Source organism: Aptenodytes patagonicus, chromosome 1 (assembly GCF_965638725.1).
Source record: "Aptenodytes patagonicus chromosome 1, bAptPat1.pri.cur, whole genome shotgun sequence".
Taxonomy (NCBI): domain Eukaryota; kingdom Metazoa; phylum Chordata; class Aves; order Sphenisciformes; family Spheniscidae; genus Aptenodytes; species Aptenodytes patagonicus.
In genome coordinates, this window is record NC_134949.1 from 203,566,880 (window position 1) to 203,590,099 (window position 23,220).

Sequence of the window (23,220 nt, forward strand, 5' to 3'; positions counted from 1 at the left end):
ATCAACAGCGTATTTCCTCGGTTGGGGGCATGGTGCTTCATGGGAGGCAATGTCAAAAGCCTAATCCAAATCCACCAGTGTCCACCTTTATCCACTGCATCCATTTCATCCTGGCATCACTTGGTCAGCCACGTTCTGCAGAAGTTCATCAGCTGTCAGAGCATGGCGAGCAGTACGACTGAATGGACGGTTCAGTCCAACCCAGCCCCTCAGTTCTCATTCCCATAGAGTCTGAGGGGAAAAAAATAAGTAGGTTTTCGGTCCAAGGGTATGAACTGTTTGCCTGTAACCTGCCTTTGAGGAACAAGCCCCTTCTTGTTCCGCACAGGTGACCTCCTCCCTGCCCCTTGGCCACGCGTGGCCATGCCCAACCACGCGGTTCTCCGGTGACGTGCTTAAACCTGGATGTTCCCGAGCTCTCCTCCCACGCTCCGTCGGGTGATGCGCTTTCCCCCAGGCGTTGCCGGTCTTCCGCGGCCCGGCCTCCCCCGCCCTTTCCCGGGCCGCCGCCCGCCTCCCCGCACGCCCGGCGCTACCGGCAGCCTGCCCTGCCCTGCCCAGCCCGCGGGGCCGCGCCTGGCTGCCGGAAGGGTCCCGGCGCGGCGGCCTCGCCCGCCATCCGCCTCCCCATTCATTTGGGGCGGTGGAGGCGGGACCGGGCGGCCCGCGCCGGAGGTGTAAAGCGGCGGTGGGGAGCGTGGGGCTGCTGTGGCCCGCGGTGCCGCCTCGCCTCCCGCCTGAGCCCGCCGGCGCCGGGCTGCCCCTCGGCGGGGCGCGGGTGAGTGCGGGGCGCGGGGCTGCCCTACGGCGGGCGGAGCGGAGCGGGCCGGGCGGGTGGTGGCGGCGGCGGCGGCGGCGGCGGCCCCGCGCGGGGCGTCCATTTTGCATGATGCAACCCGGGCGGCGCAGAGGGCTCCCGGGGCCGGACCGTCTCCCCTCCCGCCAAAACAGCCGCCCCTCCATTTTCTCTCCGTGGCTTCCTCGCGCCCGCGGTCCCCGGCAGGTCCCTCCTGGAGCGTTGCTGGGAGCCATCCCTCGCCTCCCCCTGCCTCTCTCCCTCCCCGCGCTGGCGGGGCGGTGTCCCAGCTCTCTGCTGAGGGAGGGATCCCCCAAAATGTCGGGGTCGCCTGCCTGGCGGGAAGGGCCTTTGCTTGGTGCGGGGATGGGACCTGCCATCGTCGGCTCCCGGAGCGCGTGTCCCTGTGCCGGCGGAGGTGGGCATTGCCGCCTCCAGCCACGCTTTCCCTCTTCCAGAGCAAGCAGCAAGCCAGGGCAGAGTTGGGAAACTCATTAAGTGCATGCATGTTTCCCAGCTAACCCGTTTTCATGCTTATCTTTGCTTTGCAACACGAGCAACGCCATAGAGAGCATGCTTTGCCAGGAGGTGAAGGCCCAGGTGTCAAGGAGAAACCCCGCGCTGTTTCCCTGACGGTCTTTCCACGTCCAACATAGCTCCTGAGTGACTGCCATGCTGTGCTTTGCTTTCTCTTTCAAACTGCAAAAGAGCCTGAGAATTTACTGAAAATCCGGGTATTGTTCACAGTGCTTGAGTCAGCCCCATACTCTGCGAGTTGCTGCTGTCTGCTGTTCCTGAACCTGTTCCTATGATGAGTACAGGGACTTGTTTCCATTTTGTTTGTCAGCATTTTACAGGCAGCTGGCCTGACTAACAGATGGATTTCTTCTTTTTTGCATATGTATGTGTGAATGTGTGTGCCAGACAGGGTGGTGGTGGTGGGGGAAACACAAAAAACCTCAAGAGGGATTTTATATATAGCTAAGGCTGGACAGAAAGATTGGGACTACGTACAGAAATGCTAGTTAGTTGTGTTGTCGGCTGCTAGAAGCCTTAGTTTTGGAGGAGGGTGGTGTTGTCGTTGTAGGTGCTGTACAGGCTCGGGACAAAAAGGCAGTTGCAGCTCCAGAGAGTTCACAGGCTGCAAATCTGGGCAGAAGAGCTGAGTTGATCACAGTGCTGGAGCTTTATGAGTTAACTGTCTCTTAGCTGAGTGGTTTTGCCACCTGCATGTGGCACGTGTGGTCATTTACAACTGTTAATTTCGCTCTTGAGCAACAACCTCACGGTGATGTCCAACATCAGGCAAACCAGTGGACAACCTGCCTCCCTCTGCCCACTTCTCTGGGCTCCGCTAAGCTGTGGGGGCAAGTGGGGAAGACAGGGTCACGCATGTAGGTGCCTTGTGGGATCCTCCGTGATGGGACAGCTCTGCCTCTTGAAGCTAGTTACTCAGTGACACCCATCTGTCTGCTGTCTCCAAGACAGAGGCAAATACAATGAACACTTGGAGAGAAGAGGCAGAAACTTACCTTTCTGATCAGGTACTATGTGAACTTCTGTTGCCTTCAGCAGTCAGCCAGAATGCCTTTTAGACAGAATTTCCATATAATGCAAAAGAGTGCAATTGCACAGGCTACATAGCTGCAAATGCTGACCCTGGCACAAAGAAGGAGCAAGCTTGTTGATTGCCACAGCCCTCAAAAGTTATTTTACTTTCAAGTATTTTGAGTGTTTAATATTTTGAGTCATCTGAAGGGGGACAGACCTTGACTGTGCTCCACAGCATGCATGCTTTAGATAGTCAAATTAGCTTCAAGATAAACCCATTTCTTGAGCAGGACGACTGGGTGTTTAGTCCCTGATTTATGCTGGTTTGCTGGGATGTGTAAAGTTTTGAGCCTCACTGCTCATAGGCTTGTGCTTATCAGTGAGGACGTGTTCAGAAGGCACTCCTTGTTTTGGGTGGGCTGTAATGGGAAGCTAAGGCCTGCTAGGCTTCTAATTCAGGCAATTCAGTTGTGAGTGTGGGTGAGACGTGTGATTGCACATATGCAATATGCTCTTGAATCCACGCGGAGAGAGAAGGATTTGCTGTGCAGAAGGGATTAGCTTAGACAAAAGAGGGAACCCATAATTCCTTCTCTAATCTAACTGGTTATCGGAGTAACCAGCTCAGAGTTGCATTTTTGTTGAAACCTTTGTCACTCTCTCTTTGTGTAGTCTACTGCCAAAGGTAGGGTTCATCCCCATATGGTGTTGTGCCTGAGCTCTGTGCCTCTGCTTTAGGTTGTGTGACAGCATGAGTGAGGGTTGATATGTGCCAATCTAGCTAGCGTTGAGTGCAGTTGATGGTCTGGTCTGTGCAAGAGGGAAGGCAAAAAGGTGTGGTGGTCGTTGTCTAGTTCAGGTGAAGGAGGGCAGGGATCTTGTTGCAATTACTGCCTCTACTATGTTTTGTTCACCCTTGATCTATCAAGTTCCTCAACATTGATCCACCATGACAGGTTAATGAGACTTCAGTGGCCTTTCAGAAATGTCACTTCCAGTTGTATCCCAGCTTTCAGAGAGTAGAAAACAAGGTGACTTTGACTCTTCTCTTGGCCGGTATCTGTGGTGCCAAAAGCTCAACTGCATGCAGTGTGGGGCAGGAGGAAGAGAGGGTGATTTACTTTGGCTGTAGACGTGCCTGGTGGATGCTGGCTTGATCCTGGCGAGGTTTGTTGGCTCAGCCACCGTGGTGCCAAAGGGCAGATGGGGATGTGGCAGAGCCCCTTTGCCTCTCCTGAAGGATGAGCTAAGAAGTCCCACTGACTTAACCAAGTGTGTGTAGAAACTAGTGGCATTGACCAGCAGAACTGGGAGGCTGGGTGGTATGGAGAACTAGTTAATCAGTTCTGGGCAGAGTTGGTTGGGGTCAACTCCAGTTAATACTGACCCAGAGTTAGTAACCCAGGGTGGATCTTCTCTGTTATGTACGTCAGTATGTTTGGCAGTATCCTAGGGTTTTTTCCATTACCTGCTATATCCTCATCCTTCGTTATCCTAGGTCCAAAATCCTTGTAAATCTGTCATGTGCTGAATGGTGTTGAAGGTAGCATTCATCTGGCCAAATGTAGTCATCTGTGTCCAAGGTAGTCAGCCCCGGCTCCCATTACAGTCAGCCAGGGGAGGGCTGGACGTTCCTGGGGTGTGATTCATCTCAGCCCAGTACACTAAAGCAGATGAGTTGTGACCTGAAAGCTGCTTTCCACTGACTATAAAAGGAGGCATTGGGGGATTAGCTTGGATGTAAAAGTCTGCACTATAAATGTCTTAAGTGTTTATTTCAATGAACTTGTGAGGTTCTTAGATTCCTCAGTGACTTTGGGAAGAGTCGTGGCTATTTGCGCTATGGGTGGGTTTGTTCTGGTATTTGAGAACTTCCTCCTTAGTGCCGTTGTTGCAGTGTCACTGGCTACTTAAACCTAAAAAAAAAAAAAAAAAAAAAAAAAAAAAAAAAAGGAAAGAAAAAGGCACAGCTGAATATGTTGGTCAAACAAAACACGGGGGCTCTCACCTGCCCTATGATAGGCCCACCCGTTGCAGCATTCCTGACAACTGCCTGTGATTTGTGGGCAGTTTGGGAGTGTCAGGGATCAGGAGCTGGGGCTCCCACCTTCCCGCTGCAGTTTGTAGAAACCTCGGGATCCCGCTTGCCCTGGCAGCGCTGGCCGGAGCCGCCTTCCCTCGATGGTGGGTCAGCAGCTGCTGCCCTTGCCAGGGTCCCTGACTCTGCTGGACACCAGCAAGGTGGTGGGTCATAAATCCCATGAATGGTATCTGGTACAGAAGTGCCTTATTTCAGAGTTTCCAAAATAAAATACTGTGAGATTTTTTGTTCCAGGTACATTTTTGAGTTTCTGGGTTTTTTTTGGTTTGTTTTTTTTTTTTTTTTTACTGAAGTGAAAAACAGTTCAGAACTTTATTTCACAGAGGTGCAGTTCTTGTGTGTTCAGGAGTTACAGTAACTGCTGTACGAAAAAACGTGCTACTAGCTTCTTTGCTGAGCAGGATCCCTCATTAAATCTTCCTGTTAATCTAAACTGTTCCTCAGTGCCTACCATGCTGTGTCTTGACCCCTTTTCTGAGAAATCCATGTGATTGCTATATTTACTGAAATACTAAATTTATTACTGTCTACTTAATGGTAGTATTTAGCTTCATATTTTCTTATACTTCTCTGTCCTGCTTTTTTCTGAGATGAGGAATAACTCCTGGGTTCCCTTTCACCAGACTTCCAGACAAATATCCCAGCTGTCTTTTCTGAGCTGTACAGATTTCGTAATTCACTCTTGCCTCATTATTTTCTGCATCCTTGTAATTTGTTTGTATCTTTCCTTGTAGATCTTGTTCGCCCATTTAATTTGTAAATTACAAGGATGAGGATTTTACTTTAGTATCCTGTTTTTGAGGACTTGCAGTTAATTACTGTCCTTATTTACTGAGTGAGCTATGCTTTTTCTTGAAATTTAGTGGCTATTTGACCGTCATCCACTTCTGAAAGTTTATTATAAGCCACTCTGGAGTTAAAAAAAAAAAAAAAATTGAACAATGAGCTTTTTATTTAACTAGGGTTTGTCCCTGGTACTGATTCAGGCAGGCGGTTAAAATCCCCTGTACCAGATCATTTATTTATTCCTGGAACCCGTTCTGTCAAATGAGAAGGTGTTCTCAAAACAAATAGCCATGTGAGCCATGACCCATATTATTCCTGGCTGTGCGTGAGCCTGACTGTCTTACGTTGCCAGGTATTTTAATATAGGTGAGAAGAACTGAGCTGTAGGGTAGATGAACATCATCTCTGGTTGCAGTTGTGCCTACTGAGACGTTTGCCGCTGGTGGCTGCTCGCTGGCATCCCAGCGGCAGAAGCAATTGCCGCTCCAGTTTTCTGGCTGATATGCTTGAGAGAGTTCTCCTCTGACTTGTTTCAGCTCAAATGAGGCTGGGTAGCACAGGCTGCTTCAGTGGTAACTCTTTGCTACCTGGAGTTAGCAGCTAGGTTATGCCTCTGAAATTTCAGCTAGCAAAGTAAATAGTATGGTGTGTCTCTAGAAAATACTTGCTAACTCGAGTTAGCAGCATTTGAGTGAAGTGATGTGGGATGCCACACAGATAGCTCAGTGCACAGATCGGAGAGGATGATGACATCTGGGAGGTAAGAAGGCAGTGGTGGTACCAAGCATTTGGGGACATTTACCTCTGCAGCTGGTGCACTTGGAGCCATTAAGAAAACCAGTTTCTACACTGATAACGGTGCTGTTCTACGTGTCTGCAGTGGACCATGTCGCTTCAGTGTTTTGAGTAAAGCAAAGGTGAGTTTGCTTTGGCTGTGGGGTATTTGTGGGGTGTGGTTTAGTGCCACTTTCCATTGCTATAAAAGAAATACCATGCAAAATCACCTTTTAATTTTATGAGTAAAGCATGTTGAGATCAGGGCTTGGGAGAACTTGCTTCCAAAGGATCTGCTTCCCCGTACTGCCTCTGCAGTGGGGTTGGGAGGTGGTATAACTCTGTGGATAGCAGGTGAACAGAAGGCCCTCCTGTGAAATCTGGAGTCAGGAAGCAAAACCATTTCTGCAAAATAAGAAAGGAGGGGAAAAAAAAGTACAAGCTATAAAGCATAACAAAATCAGACCACTGGTAATGCTAGTAGTAGTTTCATTTGGGAATGCTGATGTGGGAGGTTTATTCAGATGTATATGTGGCAGAAGCAAACTGACTGTGCAAGAAATTACTGTGATTTGATAAACAAACTGTTTCCTTAAGCTGAAGAAGAGCTTGCCTTCATCGGGTGAAAGGTTCTTAAATAAACTAAACAGTTGGAAAAACTGCATTGTTGAGTTTGTAGAACTAGGTTATTTTGTTGAAGTGACTCTCTTATGAAGTGGTTTCAGCTAGCAAGGTAAATAATGTGATGTATCTTTAGAAAATACTCCAGAGGGGATTAGTTGGCTCAGGTAACCAGAATATAGTCTTTCATCCTTAGGTTGAAAATAATTCCCAAGCAAAGGATGCTGCTGCATGCTGCGCTATTTGTTTTTTTCCTACCAAAAAGTTCACAAAACAGGGTGACCTGTAACATATGTGTTGTGAAGATTTTATTCTTTGTCTCACTTTGCAGTGACAGTCTGTGCATCAGGCTGGTTTGTGTGCTTACAGCTTCTGAAAGCTGAGAGCAGGCCATTGAGGAAAAATACAGCAAAATCAACCCCTCCTCTTTTTTGCTTTACCTAGAGCAGCAGCAGAAGTTTTCTTGCAAGTTACTTGCAGTAGGAATCATGTGGCTATTAAGAGATACTGACACTGAGTGTATAATCTAATTGTTGCTGTAGAAAAAAATGTATAATTGAGGACCTAACAAACTCATCCACTGCTGCTTTAGCAACCCACTGAATAAAAGCACGTGGATGCTGTATAGAAGGGAAGTGATCAAAGTAGGTATTTAAAAGTCTCTTCCAATCCCTACCTGAATTTAGCTGATACAATTTTGAAGTACAAAGCTGCCGGACCATTGTATATCCACCCATGCTGACCACAGGTGCATTAGGCAGGACCTTTCTGGCTGTGCAATCTGCTGGAAGAAAGGAGCACCTTCTGGCACCCTGAGTGAGAAGAAAGGGCAACACTCAGAAGTCAGCAGCTGAATGATGGATTAGGGTGGAGGTGCCACATCTTGGAGGAGTAAAAAACAATAGGTGTTTGTTGGGATTTTGGAAATGACAGCTTCTGTGAGATTAGAGTGGGAATTTGGCCTCTAGCATCTTTTCAGTTCAGGAAAGGTACCAACACAAGCAATAGAGTGAAAAGCATAACAGTTAAGCAACTGGAGAAGAGCAGAAGCAAAATGTTTATGCTTTGCTCTGAAGGCGCTAGGATCAGTGCTTGGGCAGTCCTGAAATCCAAAGCTTTGTCCAGAAAACACTCTTATTTTTGAGGAACACCAGTGTAAGGAGGAGCTGTTGTTCTTGTGAGGGAAGTGGACTTCTGAGTTGCTAAAGCCCTGAAGACTGTTCAAAGACTTTCACATCTTTCCGGACATCACATCTTTATACCTGGAGGTGCCTGTCTTTGCCTGTTGGTTACAGAGGGGGGTGAGATGATAACCTAAGCCCAAATGTCTGCTTCAGAGTTGGCTAAAGCTAGTCAAGACCCTCATAACCTGGTTGGTATGTGGAGAAATACAAGGATGTTCCCCTAAGGAAACTTGTCTAAGTGATGAAGCCACACTGTTGTGCTTTGCCTGCTCCAGATAAATCATTACAGATGTTAAGAGTACTTTTGAACCTGCTTTTTCCTTCGAAGGAAATACCTGGAGAGCAGAACAGCATGGTGCAGGGCACCATCAAAAGCGCAACAGCAGCTCTTTGCTTTTCATGCTGCTGTTCAGACCCTTGGGGGAAAATGCTAATTATCATTTGTTGCAGTTATTTTGCTTTAAAACCACCAATATTTTTTTCCAAGTCCCAGTACAGTGGAGCTAAGCAGAATATTTACAGGCAGTAGTTTGTTTCTTTCCTGCTGTTGCTTAAAGAGCCTAGCAGCAGCAGAGCTTATTATACTTCAAAGTTTCTTGTTCTAGATAAGTGACATGGGGAGAGATGGCACTGTACGTGCTCAGAGAAGTGTGTTGAAATGTATAATGCAACACCTCTCAGAGACTGTCATATTTAGGCCTCTCTGCATATCCCCCAGCCCCACAAATATAATTAAGAGTGATTTCCTTTGATGCCAGAATGATGATGTGGAAAAATAGAATAAGGTTTTTAAAAGGTATTAGCAGACTGGATGATAGTAGTAATTTTTCTCCCAGTAAAAAGGGCACATGTGAGGGCTGTGCCTTTCTCTGCGTCCCTTACTGATGGTTATGAGCTTTCTGCCCACATCCCTCTTTGGGCTGGCCAGTGTGGAGCCCCCGCATTGAGGGGGTGCAGGGTCCCTCTGTGTGGCATCGTCAGCAGTGGGACCTGAAACGTGCATCTTGCGGTCTGGCTCCCGGTTCATCTGGTGGGTGTCATCTTTGCTTTTTGGGGAAAAAAGCTTCAAGTCTTGATTCAGTCCCAGGCAGGAGTGGGAAGCCTTTTGTTGTACCTTGAGAAAGGGTCTGAGATAAATATGAAACGGGCTGTGCTTGGACATCTCTTTTCCCCAGCCCTTCCCCATCAGCAGCCATGCAGTCTTGAACGCTTGGGTTAGATGGAGGCAAAACTCCCCTTAGACAACAGCTCTCCTATCAGAGAGCAGGGGAGAGCTGAATGGTGAGCCTGTATCTTAAAAAAAGAGTGTTTACCCAAAGCATACAAACTCCACACCTACCTTGCTGTGAAATGTAATTCTGCTTCACTGTTGTAACTCCTTTCTGATAAGATTTCTTTAGGTAGAATATATCAAAACTGGGTGCTGATATCTCTGTGTGAAAACAGGAGTGGGGCTACCCTGTTGTCAGACAAGTCAGACATCACGCTCATATCATTTACCATGCTCTGTACTTATTTTAGGCTCAAATGCCTAAAATGGATGTAGTTTTCAGAGGCATTTTATTGTAAATCCATCAGCGCTTAGGAACTGCAAAATCTGTACACTGACGGCTTGTGGGTTTATTTGCAAAACACTTCTGAGACTGAAATTTTCCCCACAGTCAGACCCATAATACTATTTCATATACTTTTTTTTAATTAATTGGGTGCTCCTGTCCTGTTGAATAGGGGATTTTACTGGCTCAGGCGGTGTACAGGACTGAAGGGCTGCAGAGCTGGCAGGACTGGGTCAAACACTGAGACGAAAGCAGGCGACTTGTGCAGCGTGAAGTTTTAACAGCAAGTGGGCAAGTGCGTGGGCGAAGCTGCCATGGAAACTGCTTGTAGTGTTTGCAAAAAAGACCAAACTCTGCATTGCTGCTATTCCTAAATACTAGTCTGTTTTTAGCTGCCCTCTCCGCTCGTGATGGCCAGGAATATTGCAGAGGGTAGCTGCCTGGGAAGGGGAGGAAGGTGGGAAGATGATGCAATGTGAGCAGCTTGTTGCAAGCCTGAAGGCAGCACAGGTAGTGGCGCTGGCCGGGCTGGGAGAGCCAGGGTGGGCAGTCGTGGCCGGGATGGTTTGATCTCGGGCGAGAAGTGTGTGCCCACCACCCTGCCACGGTGAGGGATGGCTGAAGAAGCAGTGCTTCCTAAGTAGCCGGGAGGTGAGTGTGGTTTCCATCATCTCTGGGTGTGCTGGCTGCACTCCTGGAGGGGGGTTACCCCCTGCCTCAAATGTGGGGTGGTAGGTGGCTTTTATCACCTCCCCTTTCTTTCTCCTTCACACAGCCCCGTGCTTTACCTCCTCTGCTCCACCTCTTTGCACTGTCCTCTGCTCCCGTTTTGCTGTGGGTGTCTGTCTAGACTACACTGACGTGGGCACACCCTGTGGTCCTGGCAGCCAGGCTCCGTGGCTGCCCTGCCCAGCCCAATTCCCATCCCAAAACAACGGTCCCTGGTGAGGCATGTGTCATGGACTGGCAGGGGGTGGGTCATTAACCGTCAGGGAGCTGGGACATCGCCATATCCCAGTTATTCTGGAAGTGCAGCCATACCATCGACACCGTCCCCCTCTGCCTTGGTTTGGGCTGCCCATACTGCCTCAGTTAGGGCTTCCTCCTGCGAGATGCTCCACTCCTCATGCTGTTCCCAGGCAGCCAGGGCATTGGCAGCCCCTCCCGAGTCATGCGCTGTTGGCTCCTTCGGCACTGAGTGACCCTGGTCATTGGGGTATGTCTGGTGAAAGGGCAATACTAATTTGATCGGATGGTAGCATTCAGTCATTGCTTTTAATCCATTGTGCGTCAGGGCACCGTCTCTCAGGGGAAGGTCTTCCTGAAGAGCTCTCCAGTGGGAATTACTTGTCTGCTAGGCAGATGTCAAGAGCCACCCCTGAAACTGCAGACGCGCAGCATCCTCTTGGCTGCAGTAGAGTACGTGGCTGCACACACCAGCCGAGGGGGGTGTGAAGTGCTTGTTTGTGCCTGCAAAGATGAACACGTGGGGCTTGGAAGGAGCTGATCCCTCCCCAGCCCTTGAATTATGGCTGGAATGTGGGAATACTGGGTCTAAAAGCAAACATTTTAGCTCCTTTCACACTAGGCTTTTCTTTGGTATGGTGTAAATCATATTTGCAGAAAATTTTAGTATTAGGTCCGTAGTCATGCAAGTGCCCTCAGAAGGTTGTAATATATTTTTGAATGCAGCTGGCTTGCTTAATGAGAAATTAACTTTGGTTTCTTCAGAAAAAGGTTTTTCTTAATTCTTCTGCTATGTCAAGTCACTATCCAACAGCCACATCACGGTGCAGAGCTGGCAGGTCTGACTCGGAGGTCTGTGTGGGGCAGGCCCTTGAGAATGGCCTCCAAATGAGTGGGAAAACTCCTGGATTCATGAAAACACATTCTTATTACTTTCTTTAGGTTGCATAAGCCTTAAGGAATGATGCAGCATAACTTGAAATTTTGTAGACTCATAGAATAGGATGGTTTGGGTTGAAGGGCTCTTTAAAGATCATAGTCCAACCCCCCTGCAATGGGCAGGGACATCTTTCACTAGATCAGGTTGCTCAAAGCCCCATCCAACCTGACCTTGAACACTTAATTTGCAGACACAGTTACCCGAGGATAGCAAATCCTTTCTCAGAAGCCTAGAATCATCTTGGTGTAAGGCACAGGGGGCCCCGTCACTCTACCACGCAGGATTTCTGCTCCCCTTCCTCCCTGAACAAGTGCGTGTCCAGCACAGGCTGAGCTCTCCCTTGTGCGAGCAATTCCTCCAAAATTTGTTACAGAGCATTTCCTCTAAAAAAGCTCTTCAAACACCTCCACCTCTCACACAGAAACATCTGACCCGCAGACACGCTGGTCCACCGGGGTAGCCAAATCCTGGTCCATGGTCCAGCACGTCGCCCAGGCAGCCCTTGCTGCTGCAGGCAGGATGCCCACGGGCCACTGGGCAGGGATGACTGGGGTCTGTTTCCACCGTGTGGCACTGCCTTCAGCTGGAGCTGCCACCACTCACCACGAGATACCTGCTGGCCTCTACCTGCTCCCTGCTGTTCAGGGACATAGCAAGATCCACTGATTTATACCCACTTTGATCTGCCCCTTGTCCACACCTGAAAATCCCCACTCGGCTGTGCCCTTCCTCCTGGTGAAAGGATGGTGTTCGGGGAAGTTGTCTCCTTCCTTCCGTCTGTCTCATCGGATGTGTCCCACATCTGTGCAGGATGGTGTTTGTTGTTCTTCTTGAAGGTTGGGGCTCATAGTTTTTTATTTGTTTGTTTCCCCACTACTGTTTTAATAACAAACCAACTTCTCGCTCTAACTTACTTCCTTATCTGCTAAGGGACATTTCCCGCCTTCTTCCAAGGACTGTTGGAATGCCTGAATGGCACAGCCAGGCGTGTCGGCTAAGCAAAGCTTTGTCTTCATTTTATCTGGGTTTAAGAAGACAGAAACTCACTTATTTAATATTGTTTCCCAAAGCATAAATTTTTTTCTGCTCGATACCAAGGCTGAGTCTCTGACAGATTATGGGCGATGCATCACTTCAAGTAGATCCCTGGCAATCTGTCTCAGGCTTTCATTTGATCTTATTGGCATCACGAGGACATGGTGGGATGGCTGCTATGACTGGAGTGTTGGAATGGAAAGATACAGGCTCTCTAGGAAGGACAGGCAGGGGAGAAGAGGAGAGGGTGTCGCCCTCTGTGTCAACGACCAGCTGGAATGCATGGAGCTCTGCCTGGGGATGGATGAGGAGCCAACTGAGAGCTTATGGGTCAGGATTAAAGGGAGGGCAGGGACAGGTGACATTACGGTGGGGGTCTGCTATAGGCCACCCGACCAGGAAGACCGAGCAGATGAGGCCCTCTATAGACAGATAGGAGCAGCCTCACGCTCACAAGCCCTGGTCCTTATGGGGGACTTCAACCGCCCTGGTATCTGTTGGAGGGACAGCACAGCAGGGCATAAGCGATCCGTGAGGTTCCTGGAATGCATTGATAATCACTTCCTTCTCCAAGTGATAGAGGAGCCAACGAGGAGAGGTGCTATGCTGGACCTTGTTCTCACCAACAAGGAGGGGCTGGTGGGGAATGTGAAGCTCAAGGGCAGCCTGGGCTGCAGTGACCACGAAATGGTGGAGTTCAAGATCCTTAGGGCACCGAGGAGGGCGCACAGCAAGCTCAGTACCCTGGACTTCAGGAGAGCAGACTTTGGCCTTTTCAGGGATCTGCTTGGTCGAGTACCATGGGATAAAGCCCTGAAGGGAAGAGGGCCCCAGAAAAGCTGGGTAATATTCAAGGATCACCTCCTCCAAGCTCAGGAGCGATGCATCCCAACAAAGAGGAAGTCAGGCAAAAACGCCAGGAGGCCTGCATGGATGAACGAGGAGTTCCTGGACAAACTCAAAGACAGAAAGGAAGCCTACAGAGGGTGGAAGCAAGGACAGGTAGCCTGGGAGGAATACAGAGAAATTGTCCGAGCAGCCAGGGATCAGGTTAGGAAAGCTGAAGCCCTGATAGAATTAAATCTGGCCAGGGACGTCAAGGGCAACAAGAAAAGATTCTATAGGTGTGTTGGTAATAAAAGGAAGACGAGGGAAAATGTGGGCCCTCTTTGGAACAAAACAGGAGACCTAGTTACCCAGGATATGGAGAAGGCTGAGGTACTCAATGACTCTTTTGCCTCAGTCTTCACTGGCAAGTGCTCAAGCCACTCTGTCCAAGCCGCAGAAGGCAAAGGCGGGGACTGGGAGAATGAAGAGCCACCCACTGTAGGAGGACATCAGGTTTGAGAGCATCTAAGGCACCTGAAGGTGCACAATTCCATGGGACCTGATAAGATGCATCTGCGGGTCCTGAGGGAACTGGTAGATGAAGTTGCTAAGCCACTATCCGTCATATTTGAGAAGTCGTGGCAGTTCGGTGATGTTCCCACTGACTGGAAAAGGGTAACATAACCCCCATTTTTAAAAGGGGAAAAAAGGAAGACCTGGGGAACTACAGGCCAGTCAGTCTCACCTCTGTGCCTGGGAAGGTCATGGAGCAGATCCTCCTGGAAACTATGCTGAGGCACATAGAAAATAAGGAGGTGATTGGTGACAGCCAACGTGGCTTCACTAAGGGCAAATCGTGTCTGACAAATCTGGTGGCCGCCTACGACAGGGTTATAGCATTGGTGGATAAGGGAAGAGCAACTGACATCATCTACCTGGACTTTTGCAAAGCATTTGGCACTGTCCCGCATGACATCCTTGTCTCGAAATTGGACAGACATGGATTTGATGGATGGACCACTCAGTGGATAAGGAATTGGCTGGATGGTCGCACTCAAAGAGTTGCGGTCAACGGCTCAATGTCCAAGTGGAGACCAGTGATGAGTGGCATTCCTCAGGGGTTGGTATTGGGACTGGTACTGTTTAACATCTTTGTCAGCGACATGGACAGTGGGATTGAGTGCACCCTCAGCAAGTTTGCCGATGACACAAAGCTGTGTGGTGCAGTCGACATACTGGAGGGAAGGGATGCCATCCAGAGGGACTTTGACAGGCTTGAGAGGTGGGCCCGTACAAACCTCATGAAGTTCAACAAGGCCAAGTGCAAGATCCTGCACATGGGTCAGGGCAATCCCAAGCACAAATACAGGCTGGGCAGAGAATAGATTGAGAGCAGCCCAGAGGAGAAGGACTTGGGGGTACTGGGGGATGAAAAGCTCAACGTGACCCAGCAATGTACGCTCACAGCCCAGAAAGCCAACCGTATCCTGGGCTGCATCAAAAGAAGCGTGGCCAGCAGGTCGAGGGAGGTGATTCTGCCCCTCTCCTCTGCTGTGGTGAGACCCCACCTGGAGTACTGCTTCCAGCTCTAGGGCCCCCAACATAAGAAAGACACGGACCTGTTGGAGTGAGTCCAGAAGAGGGCCACAAAGATGATCAGAGGGCTGGAACACCTCTCCTATGAAGAAAGGCTGAGAGAGTCTGGGTTGTTCAGCCTGGAGAGGAGAAGGCTTCGGGGAGACCTTATAGCAGCCTTCCAGTACCTGAAGGGGGCCTACAAGAAAGCTGGAGAGGGACTTTTTACAAGGGCATGTAGTGATAGGACAAGGGGTAATGGCTTTAAACTGAAAGAGGGTAGATTTAGACTAGATAGAAGGAAGAAATTCTTCACTATGAGGGTGGTGAGGCACTGGCACAAGTTGCCCAGAGAAGTTGTGGATGCCCCATCCCTGGAAACATTTAAGGCTAGGTTGGATGGGGCTCTGCGCAACCCAGTCTAGTGGAAGGTGTCCCTGCCCAGGGCAGGGGGGTTAGAACTAGATGATCTTTAAGGTCTCTTCCAACCCAAACCTTTCTGTGATTCTATGATTTGGCAGGTCTGATTATCAGTGGAGATCCCCTTGGGTTTTATGACAAATTGAGGGAGTTAAATCAAGCAATTTTCTTGCAAAGTGTAATTTTGAAGCCATGCTGAGGAACTATTTGAGGAGACTACAAGAGCTGGTGGGAGACTTTTCAATTAAATGTTTTTTCATCAGAAGATAGTGATTCATGTAATAAGAGAGGTGTAACGCCCTTTATCCGCTAGGCAGGAAGACACCTCCTTAACTTTTTGATCCCTGAGGAGCTGTGAATCGCAAATGCAGCGCTGCCCCCTCCCCCCCCCCCCCCCCCCCCCCTCCAAACAGCTGGGTGCTGTTTTGAGCTGCCAGAAGACCCTTACCAGCTGAAGTGCGAGGTATGGGCTAAAAGGGCTGAGAGCACCGAAGGTGCCTTTTGGGAGATGGTTCTCCTCAGGTAGGAATCCAGCCTGGAAAGTGTCCCATACCTCTCCTCTGCCGTGGCTGCAGTGGCTTGCCACCCAGTCGGTTGTAGGCACAGCATTTGGGTTTGTTCCGGTGATGCAATTTGCAGCATGATTCCCTGGGTGGTTATTCTGGTACAGTTATAGGGGTGATATGTGGTAGTCTGAGAAGAGGAACGTACCTGGTTTTAACCCTGCCAAAACAAACATGTTGTCTGGCTGCACCGGAGTCTGCTCTGAAGCAGGATGTGCTATATCCAGTTTGTGTCTAAGAGGTGTTTCTCTAACCTGTTCTTGCAACGCTTGGGTAGTGGGAGACTCTCATCTTTTATCCCGTGCCAGCCTTTCATTGTGTCCGCGGTTAGAAAGTGATCATAATGTCAAATTCCCCACTTCAAATTAAGCCTAATACATTGTGTGTTTCTGCAGTAGCCAAGGAGGAGAATTAACGTCTATCCAACCTTTTACCTGTTGAATGGCTTACTGTGTGCTACCTTTGATGTTAATCACGGCTGAAGCTTTGTGGAGAAGAATGGGCGTCACTGAACTTCCATTTTGGAGAATTTGAAGCTTGAATTCTGGGGGCATTGAAGCATTCCCCTCGGGACTTTCAGAGCAGGAACCTTCCTCCTTTATTCTGGTCCAAAATCACTACTAATTTCAAAAAGGGTTTCATGTATCCACAAATAACCCAGATCAAGTTTACTGCAGGTATTGAGACAAAACATTGAAGTTTGTCTGGAACTTTTGGAAATTTTGGGGAAGTTGAGACTTCTTGTCTGGAACTGGGGAAAAGGATAGTCTTTGCGGTCTCAGAAGTTGTCCAGGGATGGGAGAGGAATTTCTGACCTTGGTACAGCCAGTAGCTGTGACAGTTTGGAAAGCAGGTGGGTGAGCTGCAGCACCCTGCCATTCTCCTGAGGCAATTCTGGAGCAGCAGCACCTTCTTCATGTCCAGTGGGACTTGGTGTTCCCCTTTCAGTAACTGGTTGCTGGTAAGTAGGTGGCATAGAGAGAGCACCTCACCGCTTGTTTTCCAATGGAAGAAATTCTCCAGGGCTATGAGATGCCTGGAGAAGAGTGGGAGGTGCTGCCTTGGAAATGTCTTTAACACTCCGGAGCTTGAGGAACAGAAACCTGCACCAACCTCAGCCATCCACAGCAGTGGGCTGGTCCCCCAGCAACACCTCCCTTGTGCTGTTAAAGCAGCTGCCTTCAACAGAGGAAAGTAATATGGTCCCCTTGTTATGGGCAGTGTGTCTTTAAGCAGGTGATTAAGATTGTCTTCTGTATACACTGTACACCCGTGTGTGTGTGAGCCCTTATTTCTGTTTAGCATGTAGTTTATATTTAACTGGATGGCTTCCTTCTTTTGAGTCGCAAATACCATGCTAGTGTCTGATCCTGGTTTTTAGTGACAGAATTGGCAAAGAATGTAACATATATATACACATTGATATAATCTACATTTCTGTAATGTATATTGAGATATATGCACACATGTGAAAATTAAATTATGACAGTCAAGAAGGGAACAATTTAACAGCACACGGACAAGACATTCCTTGCCTGGTTAAAATACTTCAGCAGGACAGCATCCCTTTACACACAGTGAAACCAATGCAAAGAATTGTGGTGACTTTTGTGGCTTTTGGCTTGGACTCCTTGCCATTACTGCTGCTATGGTGGGATATCTTCTAGCTTCACATAATGCTAATGCTTGGTCATGCCTTTATTTTCATCAGCCCTTTCCCTGGTGGCAGGCATCTGTGAATGGCTGTGACCACAGCCTCTGAGTCTGTTCTCAGCGCTTGTCCCAAGGCAGTCCCCTCTAAGCTGCCTGCCTTTTCCACCACAGCTTATGGGGACACTTGCAGCACCTTCGGGGACAAAGCCAGATGCACCTTAGGGTCTGATGCCATGTCCTTTGCTTCTGTTTCTAAAAGTCTCGAGATAGGTGTTCAAATGTTCGTGGGGAAAGCTCAGCATCTGCTGTAGCTGTCTTGTCTCTGCTCTGTCACTTGTTGCAGAGTAATGTAACAAAACACTGGAGGTTTTCCAAGGCAAGACATTTTGGAAGGACATATCTGACACAATTCCTGCTTTATACTGTAATGGATCGCACGCAGGGCTGACATGCCTTGGTCACTGTTGACTTTCCTCATTGTATTTCTGAATGATGCTTCAAAAAGCATTCAGTGGTTTTGGTTTGGTTCCTTACAGCATAACCTCTTTGCATCTCGGAATCTACAGTCAAATCTGACACCCCAAAAATACCTGTAATGCTAATGGTAGTAGTAGGAATTGAGGTTTCCCACCTCTTCTTTTTCTGCATAGGACTTCTCTGTGGATGATGCTACTTTGGGGATGGAAGCAGCAGAATCAGCCTTTTGGAAAGGGCTCACAAATGGATTTGTTACCTGTGTGTTGATCAAAACGTTGGCATCATCACTACATGCTTGTTCAGGGAGCTGACCTGTGTTTAAACTAAAAATAGAGGGCCAAACCCATTCCACATTGTTTGCCAAACATACCAACATGGCGTAAGCACAAGCTCTTTGTTCTGCAGACTAGTAGCAGTGATGGTACAGCTGTACGGGGGATACATTTGTTGAAGACCAAAACGATGCTGAGGGAAAATAAGACTGTCCACAGGACATCACTTTGCTGTGAGAGAAGGATACTGATGACAGTAGAGGTTTCCACGTGTTTCAAAATGGATATAAGCGTATGTTGGACAATGTTGAGTGGGATTTCTGCTCACGCTTCCTCCAAGGAGGTGCCTGGGGTGTTCACTGGATGTGCAGCAGGGTCAGGCTTGGGCTTTCTTCTTTCCTTAGTAGAAAACTCCTTGTCCTGCTTAATAGGCTGTAGAATCATAGAATCATTTAGGTTGGAAAAGACCTTTAAGATCATCAAGTCCAACTGTTAACCTAGCACTGCCAAGTCCACCACTAAACCATGTCCTTAAGCACCACATCTACACGTCTTTTAAATACCTCCAGGGATGGGGACTCAACCAATTCCCTGGGCAGCCTGTTTCAATGCTTGATATCCCTTTCGGTGAAGAAATTTTTCCTAATATCCAGTCGAACCCCCCCGGTGCAACTTGAGGCCATTTCCTCTTGTCCTATCGCTTGTTACTTGGGAGAAGAGACCGACACCCCCCTCGCTACAGCCTCCTTTCAGGTAGTTGTAGAGAGCAATAAGGTCTCCCCTGAGCCTCCTTTTCTCCAGGCTAAACAGTCCCAGTTCCCTCAGCCGCTCCTCATCAGACTTGTGCTCTAGACCCTTCACCAGCTTCGTTGCCCTTCTCTGGACACGCTCCAGCACCTCAATGTCTTTCTTGTAGTGAGGGGCCCAAAACTGAACACAGTATTTGAGGTGCGGCCTCACCAGGGCCGAGTACAGGGGCACGATCACTTCCCTACTCCTGCTGGCCACACTATTTCTGATACAGGCCAGGATGCCATTGGCCTTCTTGGCCGCCTGGGCACACTGCCGGCTCATGTTCAGCCGGCTGTCGACCAGCACCCCCAGGTCCTTTTCCACCAGGCAGCTTTCCAGCCACTCTTCCCCAAGCCTGTAGCGCTGCATGGGGTTGTTGTGGCCGAAATGCAGGACCCGGCACTTGGCCTTGTTGAATCTCATACAGTTGGTCTGGGCCCATCGATCCAGCCTGTCCAGGTCCCTCTGCAGAGCCTTCCTACCCTCGAGCAGATCAACATTCCCGCCCAACTTGGTGTCATCTGCAAACTGACTGAGGGTGCACTCAATCCCCTTGTCCAGATCGTTGATAAAGATATTAAACCGAACTGGCCCCAATCCTGAGCCCTGGGGAACACCGCTCGTGACCGGCCGCCAACTGGATTTAGCTCCATTCACCACAACTCTCTGGGCCCAGCCGTCCAGCCAGTTTTTTACCCAGCGAAGAGTGCGCCCATCCAAGCCATGAGCAGCTGTTTTCTCTAGGAGAATGCTGTGGGAAATGGTGTCAAAGGCTTACTAAAGTCTACGTAGACCACATCCACAGCCCCTCATCCACTAAGCGGGTCACCTTGTCATGGAAGGAGATCAGGTTGGTCAAGCAGGACCTGCCTTTCATAAACCCATGCTGACTGGGCCTGATCACCTGGTTGTCCTGTATGTGCTGCGTGATGGCACTCAAGATGATCTGCTCCATAACCTTCCCTGGCACCGAGGTCAGGTTGACAGGCCTGTAGTTCCCTGGATCCTCCATCTGGCCCTTCTTGTAGGTGGGCATCACATTTGCTAACCTCCAGTCAACTGGGACCTCCCCGGTTAGCCAGGACTGTTGATAAATGATTGAAAGTGGCTTGGCGAGCACTTCCGCCAGCTCCCTCAGTACCCTTGGGTGGATCCCATCTGGCCCCATAGACGTGTGTGTGTCTAAGTGGCGTAGCAGGTCGCTAACCATTTCCCCTTGGATTATGAGGGCTTCATTCTGCTCCCCGTCCCTGTCTTCCAGCTGAGGGGGCTGGGTACCCAGAGAACAACTGGTCTTACTGTTAAAGACCGAGGCAAAGAAGGCATTAAGTACCTCAGCCTTTTCCTCATCCTTTGTCACTCTGTTTCCCCCCACATCCAATAAAGGATGGAGATTCTCCTTAGCCCTCCTTTTGTTGCTAATGTATTTCTAGAAACATTTTTTATTGTCTTTTATGGCAGTAGCCAGGTTAAGTTCTGGCTGGGCTTTGGCCCTTCTAGTTTTCTCTGTGCATAACCTCACGACATCCTTGTAGTCCTCCTGAGTGGCCTGCCCCTTCTTCCAAAGGTCATAAACTCTCCTTTTTTTCCTGAGTTCCAGCCAAAGCTCTCTGTTCAGCCAGGCCAGTCTTCCTCCCCACTGGCTCGTCCTTTGGCACATGGGGACGGCCTACTCCTGCGCCTTTAATTTTATGCTCTTCTGCAAATTGGAGAAGAAAATTCTCAGGAGCAGCAAGGTCTTGAAATAGATAAGGAGTGGTTTTTCAGAAGCTGAAACGAATTGTAATTGTTTAGGAAGTGATAGTACTGCTTATGTAAAATGGTGCCCTGTCAGCTTATTTTTACACATGGTGTTTTATGTTTAGCTGGACAGATTTTTGTTATGGTTTACTTTTTGCTGTTAACCAGATGCAAGATTGCTTATTTTCTTATGGGATTGTTTTGAAGAATGTCCCTTTTTAAAATGTTGTTAATGGGGAAGGAAATCTATCAACCTGATATAATAGGTATGTTAACCATTAGATAAGAGGAGGAAGAATATCTTATTTGAAAATACAATACAGTCAAGGCACAAGAATTTGGACAGGGAACAAAAGTAACAAACATAAAATGCACAGTAAATAAAAGACAAGGACCAGTAGCAGTGGGTGGAATTTGGCCCCTATTGAAGTTGGTGGGAGCTTTGCCATTGACTTCAGTGGGACAGGATTTCACCCAAGGATGTGGCCCCTGCCCCAGGGTCCGCCCTGCTAGGTTATCTAGGTGCGTCATTGCTTCCCGCTGCTCTCAAAGCCCTCGGCTACCGCTGAAACATGAAGGTGCCCAGTGCTTTGGGGTGAAGCCATTTCCTACCCAGGGTCTGAGCGGCCGGGGCTTGCAGATCAGTGTTTCTCATCGGAGAAACCGGAGCTAAAGCAGGGGTATGAGTTAGGGATGTGCAGAACAAAGCTAATCTACGTTCATTCAGACCGAGTGTCTTCAACTTGAAGGTGGTTATGTACCATCTGGTAACATTTCTGGAATAATTTATATTGTTTTATGTGATTAGGACAGGAGTACTGACCGTACATTCAAAAAAAGGCTCATCGTTTCAAGTATGGTTGGGAGTGGAAGTGAGAGGAACCAGCCCAGAATACATTTCCGCACTTCAAAGGCAAGAACGGCTGTTTCAGAAAGCAAGATCACAGACAAATCCAACTTCTAAGGAGGGAAAAATCATAATCTCTGCCAAAATCACCCTTTGATACAATTGCGAAGATAACAAATGATATCAGAGGAAAGGTTTTGGGCAGAGGTGTAATGGCCCCTGTACTGCATCCTGCTAAACCAAAAGATTGTTCTCCTGAAAAAAATCCCACTTGTCTTTATTGAAGGTCTCTTTGCCAAACTACAGTGAATATAACTGAAAGTGAAAGGTTGATTTGGTACCTGCTGTTTCAAAAGCAACAAGAACATGTAAGAGATGCTTAGGATGGTGATCAGTTGTCTGTGAGATGAGGGACAGTGCTGTGTGCGAGGGATGCAGAACACGGCTGCAGCGCGGCTACTGTGCCCTGTACCCAGCTCCCCGTCTGTTACCTGCAGGCTGTAGGAGGTATTTTATTCACAAGAGAGACACTCGGATGTTCTGATGCTTTTGGGGCAGGACAAAGTTGATATTTTGATCTTGAGATCAGCCAGAAAAGCACTGTCTGCTGGCATTAAGCCAATTGCAGGATGTTGGCCTTAGTTTCTAGGTCTGTCATAATTAAATAGCCCTTCTTCTAAACAAATTATCCACAAAAAGCAGTTCTGCTTTATTCTTGATAGCCATAGTACAGCTGTGAACATCTGTAGGTATGCCTGAGGGAGCTTCAACCTGAAATAGTTTTGAAATGTGTTTATTGGGGGATACTCTTGAGTTATATATAAGCTTGAAATAATTCACTAGATTTATTTTTTAATTAATAGGTCCTATGTTCCCCCACTGCCAAAAACCTTACCGAGCCGGTACCCTGATCCTCCATCCCTGCAGTGAGGGGCTGTTTCTCTCCTGGGGATGTTGTCCCTCCCCAGCCCCATTCTTGCCCATGAAGTGATTTGTCGTGATCTCTGTGGCAAGGGAGGGCATCAGGTATCAGATCTGCCTTCATTTTCAATGCAGAGATAAAACTTCCATTGGTTTGGGAACACTGAGTCATGTTCGTTTTGCAAGACACCAGGTTTAGTTAAATTTAAGTTAAATGGCAAGATAGGAAGTAAAAGGTCTACCGTTATTGTTAGGCAGTACATTTTTGAAGCAGAGGCCTTGGGCCAAATCCTGGAAGAGACTTAGCATCCGCAGCCCCTTGGGTGTCAGTGGTGGTCGAAGGAGCAGGGAGAGTGGCTCTCACCTGTGGGGAACTTTGGTCCACCTCCACCTGGAGGCACTTCTTGGACAAAGATAGTATCAGGCTGCACAGCCTGACCTCTGCCTTTTGCTTTTGTTCACCACAGAGCACGTCCTCCTTGGAGCTTTGTGCGGTGTATGGGGACAGTAGGTTACTGACACACTGCAAGCAAGCGTATTGTTAGTGCCACCTAGCTCTTAGGGTTAGCCCTGTTCCTGTCGTGTGGGCATTGTAGAAACCCACGTGTTGATGAGTGAGTGCACATCACAGACCTTTTCCTGCTGCACATTACGTGGTCCAACCCTGCAAGATACTCTCCTCCCTCGCCTTGATTTTCTGTGTAAGAAATGTTCAGCACCTTGTAGGATGAAGCCCAGTATGCTCAGCAAGGTTGATGTCAACTCGGAGGTGCAAAACCTGAGGAACACAAAACAGTGCGTAAGTCACTGGGGTTTGGGGAA

General features: G+C 48.5%; 1 protein-coding gene across 1 annotated transcript in view; it reads left to right on the forward strand.

Annotated features, from left to right (window-relative positions):
- The first annotated feature begins 667 nt into the window (after positions 1-667).
- Positions 668-23,220, forward strand: part of SLC7A1 (solute carrier family 7 member 1) — a 71,005-nt gene continuing 48,452 nt past the window's right edge. Inside the window, exon 1 of the mRNA XM_076364316.1 lies at positions 668-778. The gene's annotated coding sequence lies outside the window, so the exon portion shown is untranslated. The remainder of the gene's footprint in view (positions 779-23,220) is intronic.